Raw genomic sequence first — 7,352 nt, 5'->3', positions numbered from 1 at the left:
GCAGAAGCCTAACAGGTTGTTTAATCAGAGGGCCAAATTTGGCCAGCAGATGTGTTTTATTTGGCATACCCAGTGCTGGCTCAAAAATTTAAAAAGTTTGAATTAGTTATGGTGCCATTTTTTAGGAACTGGACAATTACATTGAAAACCCTATTTCCAAATTATGACCTTTGTTGACAATAGATCCTTTGAGCTTAGAACAAAGAATAATCTGTATGTGTCAGAGTCCTCAGTTTCAGCAATTCTCAAACTTAGTCCTTGTGTGTGCCAATTCACTGCTTTCAATTTGCTTCCATCCAACTCCTTTTCCACAAGGCTAACAGAATAATGTTTTAACCACCAAAATCTAATTATGCTAGCCAGGCATGGTGGTGTGCACCTGTAGTCCCAGCTGCTTGGGAGGCTGAGGTGGGAGGATCACTTGAGTCCCAGAGGTTGAAGCTGCAGTGAGCTGAGATTGCACCACTGCCCTCCAGCCTGGGCAACAGAGGAAGACCCTGTCTCAAAACAAAAACAAAACAAAACACAAAATCTAATTGTGGCGTTTCTCTATTTTAAAAATGGAGATCTTTGATCTCAGCATAAATTCTAGTCTCCTTATCCCCTTGTTACTGATGAAACTTCTTTCCCGATTCTCCTTCATACGTTAAAATTCAGCCACATAAAATTGGTTTTTTCTGCAATGAGCCTTGAGCTCTCCATTCTCTTGATTTTTGCTAATTTTGTTTCTTCCTGCCTGAAATATGTATTTCCCAACCATGACTATTTGGCGAATTTCTGTCCAGCCCTCATGTCGTTTCTAATAGGCTGTTTCCCTGAGTCTTGGTTGGTTGCTCTTCCCAAGTGTCTCCATAATACTTTGTACTTCACTTTTCATGTGTTTTCATATGGTTATTGTGCTGTATCATAAAATCTTACTTTCTGTATCTTCTACTTGACTATAAGCTCTATGAGGACAGGGGTTATGCCCAGCGTATTCACAGATTTATCTTTTAGCAGGGGGTTAATAAATATTTATACACTAACAAATATTGGCTGATGAATGAATAAATTAGGCAGTAAGAAGAAGCAAAAGTATTTAAGAAATCAGTCAAGCGAACAAAAACAAGAATAAAGTTCTTTACTTATGATGTTCTTTATCTCATAGGCAACTGATGCTTACATTTTTAAAGACAACATTTATGTGGCCATGGGGAGATAAAGTAATTGGCTGGTGAATTTGTCATGACCAGTCTAATTTATATAAATTTTTTATCTTCTGCAACCTTTACAATTCCATATTTTAAAAACTCAGTGATTGAAAGACTTTAATAGACAGTGTCTTCCAATGACTGTATTTTTATACACATTAGCCACTTACCCTTTGCAAGCTTGGGGATTTTTTGGGCCAGCATGTGATTATATTAACCCAAACTATAATCACTTTTTTTTGGCATAAATAAAGTCAAGCAGTTAGCAGAGGCCAAAGGCCCTAGCAGCCGTTTTAGTACAATTTGGATGGATGCAGATGAAATTACAGAGTCACATTTTATTTGTTGGCTGCTGTCCCAATTAGGAGCTTAGCCACATTGGAGAGTCGAGAGATGAGAAAAGGAGGTAGGGAGAGGATACGCAGTTCGCAGGAATTAATCCATGGTACTATGGGCTTGCTTTTGCTCTGACCGGCAAAGAGACTAGCTCTGGACCTCTGACCATATGAGCCTATGTGGATTAAAAAATTCTCCAATGTTTCCAAAACATTAATTATGTTCTTTTTACAGAGTTTTACACTTATGCAGCTGGTAGATGGGGCGGGGGAGGTAGGGAGTGGGAAGAAGTGGGGGAGGGGGAACGGCTGAATCAGATGTCATAATTATTTCAGGACTGGAAACAGAATTGAAATGACCCAGATGGTTACCCTAATGAAGCTGATCCAAAATGTATGCCAAGAGGCATCAGAACATGCCTTTCTCTATATCTGTCTCTCTCTCTCTCTCTGTGTGTGTGTGTGTGTTTAGGTGTATAAGTGCAAGTATGCATGCATGATTTTTGGCTGAAGTGGGCTTGGGGTTAGAGCAATGCAAGTGTGGCAGGCCAAGATGGATGTGCATAGGAAAGAAATCACAATGCAGAGCCTCTTCCTGCTATGGCCTTGGGCAGACCTGACTCCTCTCAATTGCACCAGCATGGAAAATCCCCTTTCCTTTGGCTTTCAACATAGACCATATTTCCTGGGAATGTATGGTGCCTTTTGGATAAGGTGCTTGAGGCAGATCAAGCAGGGCTAGGGACATTTAGGCTGCTGACTTGTGCCAGGGCGTTTGTCCAAAACTCTTTCTCTAGCAAAAAACACATATTGTGCTGCATGCTGGGGCGACTGTGACAACCACCTTGTTTATGGACTTTGTTTTACCAACATGAACCAACACAGCTGCTGCAATGCCATGAGACAAAGGGCAAGGACAGGGCTCAAGACTGATACCATCTCTACTCAGGTTTTAAAACAATAGAAAGATTTTTTTCTTTACATGAAAGGACTTGATATATGTAGATCTTCAGCACCATGCCAGGTACATAGTATATACTAATTATAAGTTAGCTATTATTATTTTATTACTCATTTAACATCTTAGCCGTGGATCTAACTGTGCTTATAATTCAAAGGTATTTCTTTAATAAAGACCTATGAACTTTGTGTTGGATAGGAAGGGAGACTGATTTGAGAATTGATTATAGCAACTTTGCCACCTTGGATAATTGGGACTAAGCCTTAATTTTCTATCAGTAAAACAAAATTAGGATGGGGCAGAGTATTCCTAGAATGCTTCCCTTAGTAGGGGAAAAAGTTTCTTGCCTACTCTGTGTTATAACTGTGTGTGATATTTTATACATGTGACCTCATTTAATCTTCGTAATGAATTTGGCTTCATTAAGAGACTGAAACTCACAGAACCCAAGAAATTTGTTAAAAATAGCAATTACTTTCATTTATTGAGCACCTCATATTTGTCAAGCTCTCTACATACCATTCTTTATTATTTCCTCATGGCCACACTGCAAGGCATATTGTTATCATTCCAGATCCACAAATGAGGCAACTGTGCCTCAGAGATTCAGCAATTCATCAAGATCCCGCAACCAGTTAGTACTGGGGCAAAGATTTGAACTCATGTCTCTTTAACTCCTAAATCTATCATCTTTCTATTAAAAGAGGGTTGCCTTGTGAGATTGCCTTCTTCCACTCCTACTTGAATGAGTCCAAGATGCACTTGTTTGATAATAAATTCTATTGACATTATTCAAGAGCTTAGAGAATAAAAAGTGTCCCAGCGAAAAGTATGCTTCAAAAAACACAGCTTGCCATATGTGCAGAGGATGAGAAATTAAGTGAGAAGAACCCAAATTGATGAGAGCTTCCAAAGACACAGGGATATAAACAATCTCTAAATTGGAAATGTGATGTAGTATTGGCCACAGAGCGTGCATATGTGTTTGTGTGCTGGGAGAAGGAGGGGAGAGTAAGTAGCACAGGCTTTTGATAAATAAGAGAAAAAAGCAGGGACTGCTGCCCTTGTGGGCTTTCTTTCTAATGTGTAGAGGGTAGCGCTGAGGATCGGCAGTGGGATCAGGGAGAATGACCATCCCACATACCTCCTGCTGCTTGATGGGCACTGCCAAGTGCATTCTCTCCCTGGCCTTGTATTTGGAAAGAGATCGCCTTGGGAAATATACTGGGAAATGGAGGGTGGCAGGATTCTTACTTTTGGTTTGGGTTTGGACTCCCTGACTCCCACTCAGCTGCCAGGGCTCCTGCTGATGAATTGCTTGTAATGAAAGTCTGTCTCCTGGGCTAAACAGCACATGGGAGCTCTGATTTTGCCTCTTATTGTGTAACCCTAAGCAAGTTGTTCTGCTTCACTGAACTCTGAAGATAACAGTGATCACCTACCTCCCAGGGACCCTATGAAGAATGGCCAGGAAACGTGAATGTAAGTGCTACATAAATGCTAAGTCAATGACATAAATCCTCCTGTGGACAGTGGCTTGCCTATCCAGGCTGCTCTAAATCTCTCTTCAGTGACACAAACCCAGGGCCTCAGGATAGGATGTTCTTGCAGAAACACATTTTAAGCCACAAACCAGATCACGTTAGGGGGTGTAACTCCAAGAAGGGCAGACAAATGGAAAGAGATAAGGCTGAAAATCTATCACTAACTCACTCTCTCGGGCTCTGGAGTCTAGCACATATTACGTGATGCCTCAGTGCCTTTCTGTTTGAAAGTCACTCCTTCAGATTGCAAATCCTCACTTGCTTTTGTCTTTCCAAACAAAACTTGATTCTGAACTTTAGAATATAAGTTTTGCATATTTCCAAAAGAAAATTATGCTGGAAGTGCAGAATAAAGATAGTGGATGCTTTTGCTCAGTCTTCCTCTGTGCTTGGTTGAAACAGAATTGTTCAGCTGTTGGCAGGGATCTGTGATGCTGCCGGCTACCCTGGGCTCCTAAACGGTTTTGAAAGCTGCTGGAGATTGCTGTAATAGGCAACAGAAGGGAAACAGCCACATTTGCTGCAGGGGAATTTGGGGTTCACGTTGCTGGCTCTTCCTCACACTAGTCATACCTCACAATGGCTTTTGGCAACAAAGTTTGCACTTCTCAATTTTTAGTGAAAATGCCTCCTCTCATGGGATTCTGTTACATCAATATTCAGTACACAAATAGTAATCTGGTTATAACCAAAATGTTTCTTCCTTTCTCCCTTCCTGCCTGCCTTCATTTGACATGCATAGTTATCTTTTAAGATAAGGTTAACCATTGCATTTACTTATAAGATGGATAGTTTACTGTTTCAAAATTAGGATGGGGGAAGATTTTTTTTTTTTTTTGCTTTAAAGGTGGGACTCCCTGGTCTGATCTCCAAAGCCAGGTGTTGTTGCTTGTGAAAACTGTCTTGTGCTGGTTTCCATGACACCACACTCTCCTGGTCTTTTGTCAACTTCCTGACTATTTCTTGTTAGTTTCTTTTTGCAGGTTTCTCTGCTGGACCTCCAAATTTTGGATTGATCCATTCAGTGCCTGGTCCTTGACCTTCTAATCTTTTTGAATGTGCTTCCATTAAATATGGGAAGATCATTAAATATTGATAACTCTATATTTCTATCTTGACCACTGACCTCTGCTTTGATTTTTTTCATATTTATATATGCAACTATCTACCTGATTCTCTACTTGGATATTAAATCAAAAGTTTCAAATTAACATGTCCCAAAATGAACATTTTATTTCTCCTTGCCCAAACCCCCTTCTTTCCCAGTCTCTCTTATCTTCCTCTTCCATTTTAATTATTTATTCACCTTTTTTTTGCTCCCTATTCTGAGGCATGATATTTCCTTTTTTAAAATAGAATTTTTCTATATTGCCCAGGCTGAAGTGCAGGGGCTTGTCACAGGTGCAATCATCATGCACTACAGCCCTGAATCCTGGCCTCCAGCAATCCTCCCACTTCAGCCCCTGTAATAGCTGGGACTACAGGTATGTACCACCACACCTGGCTCTCCTATTTTCCTGACAGCAATACCATCCATTTGGCTGTTCCCACCAAACACAAGGATAATCCTGGATTGTTCTCTTTCCTTTTATCTTCATTGTTCAACTCATCAACAAGTCCTCCAAAATACATTCTGAATCTCAACACTTTTCACCACCTAAACTGCCACCAGCATGGTTCATACCATGAATCTGTCTCATTTGGACTATACTCAATAGCCTTCTAAATGATACTCCTGCACCAGTCTTGCCTCCTACAGTTTATTCTCTGCATAACACTAAATGGAATTTATGATGTTTATTATTTATTTGCGTTTCTTAGATGATGAAACTTGGAAGGAAGTGAGTGAATTGTTTCAGAACACACAGGAGTAATGAAGGAAGAAAGACCTGAAGTCAATTCTCCATAGTTCTGACATTAGTTAACTTTTGAAGGGTTTCAATCCCGTTTGTTACCTGATCATTTAAATTAGGGTTTAATATAAAATTCTAATAATGGGTATTAATTATAGAGCACTTACTATATGCTGGGCATGATTCCAAGGACTTTACATAATTTAGACTCTTTAATCTTACAATAACCCGATGAGCTATATAGTATTGTTACTGCTTTTTAAATATGAGGAAACTGACGTACATAGCTGTTAAGTGTCTTGTCCGAGGTTATATAGCCAGTGGGCAGCAGAGGCAGGATTCAAGCCCAGGAATTGGTCTCTGGACTTTGCTGTGTTATACTGATCCTCCACTGAAGCCACGAGTTCGTTCCAACATGATCCATTGGTCCGTTTGGGGGCATTTATTTTTCTTGTTGTTCATTGGTTATTTTATCTGTTGAACGAATTTATTATGAGAACAAAAATTATCCATTACTGTGCCAGCAGTGTCTTAGGTACAGCAAAGAGGAGAATTGTCATAGCTTTGGATTTCTTCTATATATATGGTAGTTTGGGCCCACAGTTTGGAGTTTTAGGTGCTATTTACTCAAGGGGCAGGCTAAAATTGAACTCCCAAATTGCCTAAAATATTTTCTATTAGGTAACATTTCCCCAAAAGATGCTGCCCTGAAAGCTTCTATGTGAAACAGCAAATCCTCTCAGGTCTCAAAGGGGCTACTTGCAGTTTAAAAAATAGTCGGCCTCTCTCTCTTGCACCTGTGCTGTGCTTAGTAGATTTATTCAGTCAGAGAAAACTTCAGAAAGGTTTGGCGATTTGAACTGAGCCTTGATTAACTGAAAGAATTTTGAATATCAAAAGAGAAGGTTGAACTTATGCCAGGTCGGCACTGTGGAATGCATAAAAACAACAAGACTGTTTGCCACTTAATTGAACAATTGTGATGCTAATCTGTTTGTCCCTTTGTGTCTCAAAGGTAACACACTATACACTTCACCTGGATAATGTGTAATGTAACATCACCCAGAAACAGAATTATGCTTCCTTTCACTCGTGGCTGCCTTCCTGTCCCCTCCATCTTTGTGAATAATTCTTGGTTGATAAGGGACTCATTATCATTATTGATTAAACTTTGCCATCTCAGTTTGATGTCGATGAATACCTTGCTCATTTTAATCTGTCTCAGGGCTGAGTTTTATGCTTACCATGTTTTAATTTGTCCCAGGATTGTGTTTGCCTGATGCTGATATAAAGATTGAGGACTCTCTTGGGGGCATTTTGTGACTGACACAAAAAAGTGTTTGGAAATATATGAACAGTCCTTTAGGATAAGCCTCGAGACTCACAAACAGAACTCGGTGGCAACCTCCCTGTGGCGCTTGCCTTGAAACTAGACTCTTAGGGATTGCATTGGGGGGTATACCTGATAT

This window comes from Colobus angolensis, unplaced genomic scaffold, assembly GCF_000951035.1.
Source record: "Colobus angolensis palliatus isolate OR3802 unplaced genomic scaffold, Cang.pa_1.0 Scaffold5, whole genome shotgun sequence".
Lineage (NCBI taxonomy): Eukaryota > Metazoa > Chordata > Mammalia > Primates > Cercopithecidae > Colobus > Colobus angolensis.
This window is presented reverse-complemented; position numbering follows the sequence as displayed.